This window comes from Aotus nancymaae, unplaced genomic scaffold, assembly GCF_030222135.1.
Source record: "Aotus nancymaae isolate 86718 unplaced genomic scaffold, 86718_ANA_hifiasm-v0.15.2.pri h1tg000065l, whole genome shotgun sequence".
NCBI classification, from domain to species: Eukaryota; Metazoa; Chordata; class Mammalia; order Primates; family Aotidae; genus Aotus; species Aotus nancymaae.
The window spans coordinates 6,047,860-6,050,038 of record NW_026988480.1 but is presented as its reverse complement, the minus strand read 5'-3'; the positions used below and the strand labels follow the sequence as shown (position 1 = coordinate 6,050,038).

Below are 2,179 nucleotides of genomic sequence, written 5' to 3'. Positions count from 1 at the left end.
TTCTATTAGTCCTTCAAGGACAGACTTTCAAAATGTTTGATTCTAATAATGCCATGCTGTGAGTAGATCGATTACTCTTCAGTTTGTAAATATAAGTGGGCTATGTGAAATTTCTTAACTGATCAAGATTTTGGATTTTCAGTTATGGATGAAAACTATCTCAAATGTACCCCCATTATGATATGCAGGGTGTGTAGACAAAAGCTTTTTATTAGCTAAATATATGAAAGGATAAACACTGCAATAATTCATGTGATTCAAAATGAGCAAAAGCAAAAGACTAGCTTCCCTCAAGAAGAAAAATTTCAGACCTATGGAAAGGACAATACTAATAAAAAAACTGTATTTACGTAGAAGCATTCAGAATGTCAACAAAACAGCTGCAACTTTTTTTTTTTTTTTTTGCAGTTATGGAGTAACTGAACAGTTAACAGAACAATTGTTTCATATAAGCTGCATCAGAGACAACTGAAGATGAAAAAGCCACCATCACCATATATAACTAATTTGTGCTGTGCACCAACGAGGGCCTGCTTTAAATTTCCATGCCAATTTACAACCCCCCATGCTGTACCAGGCGAGGTTAGTGGCTATTGAAAATACCAACAGGTCAGAGCTATCTAAAGACACATTCGGTAGTGTGTTAACTACACAAAAAAAGACACTGTACAGTTTAAAAACAAATCTTACACAGGCTTACATTTGAATTTTTTTCTTTAAAAGGAGTGAGTTGTGTACAGGAGGCTTAAATGCTTTAGATGCAAGAAAAATAACTGCGCTAGAACCAACTTATTCATCATCATCATCATCTTCATCATATTCATCTTCCTCTTCTTCCTCCTCCTGTTCATCTTCCTCCTCTATCTTCTTTTTCTTGTTTTTTTTTTTCAGCCTTTACAACTCTCTTTTTCGCTGCATCAGGCTTTCCTTTAGCTCAATAGGCAGCAATATCCTTTTCGTATTTTCCCTTCAGCTTCGCAGTCTTCTTTTCATAAGGCTGCTTGTCATCTGCAGAAGTGTTATTCCACATCTCTCCCAGTTGCTTCACATCAACAATGGACAGGCCAAGATGTTCTCTTTTGATTTTTGGGCAATTACTCAGAGCAGAACAGGAAAAAAGCCGAAGGAGACCTCTTGGGTGCATTGGGATCCTTAAACTTCTTTTTTGTCTTCCCTTTAGGAGGGATACAGGTTTTCATTTCTCTTTGATAATGGGCCTTGTCCGCCTTTGCCGTATCTTCAAATTTTCCTTTCTCTTTAGCAGACATGGTCTTCCACCTCTCTGAGCACTTCTTAGAAAACTCTGAGAAGTTGACCGAAACATCTGGGTGCTGCTTCTTATGCTCCTCCCAACAAGTTAGCACAAAAAATGCATATGATGACATTTTACCTCTCAGCTTCTTAGGATCTCCTTTGCCCGTGTTTAGTTATTTTTCCTCAGTGAGGCACAGAGTCGCCCAGTGCCCGTCCCCCTCTCACTTGCCCTGGTACTGTCTCTATAGAGCTGGATGTACTGCAATGGCTGTCAGAAAAACAAAACTCTTAACCGCCACATCTCACGCTCTACATTGTTTTAGCTTCTATGTTCCTGGGTCTTTTTACAGTCATTTTAACAGGGTCTTTGTTAAGAGGAGGTCGACAAGTATACACTGTGTAATGTAGCCTAAAAAAAAGAAGCCTAAGAATCCAGCATATAATCAATGTGTCTTTTTGACCACTGGAGAAAGGATGAGTTAAAGAATACTCTTTGAGATTGGGTTTGCCATTTGAGAAAATGGGGCTTTATAATATTTTACCACAATTTTATGATTAAATTTTATTTCTGAACTGACAAACGCTGTAATTTGTGAATAAATCAGATAATTTGAGCTTAAGCAAATTTGGCTCTTATTCTAATGGTAATTTAGCAAGTCAGTCATTCTAACAGAAATTCACTGGCCCTAAACCTTAGTTTCATTTTCTAAAATTTGTGAGAATGATATTTATATTATAGGGCTAGTGTGAAGATTTAAGTACATGGGCACATGTGCTTACCCCCTAAATCCTGGTCCTCTTAGTAGGTGTTCGCTGTAGTTGAGACCTGTGAAATGAAATTTGTGTGTCTCAAACAAAACATGCCATAGTACAGAGAACCATCTACCACCCATCTCTCTTCTGCAGTGTTTGCTGTCATGAACCT

General features: G+C 37.8%; 1 pseudogene; it reads right to left on the bottom strand.

Annotated features, from left to right (window-relative positions):
* Positions 1 to 789: 789 nt before the first annotated feature.
* LOC105721992 (high mobility group protein B1-like) lies at positions 790 to 1,427 on the bottom strand (annotated as a pseudogene).
* Positions 1,428 to 2,179: the final 752 nt, after the last annotated feature.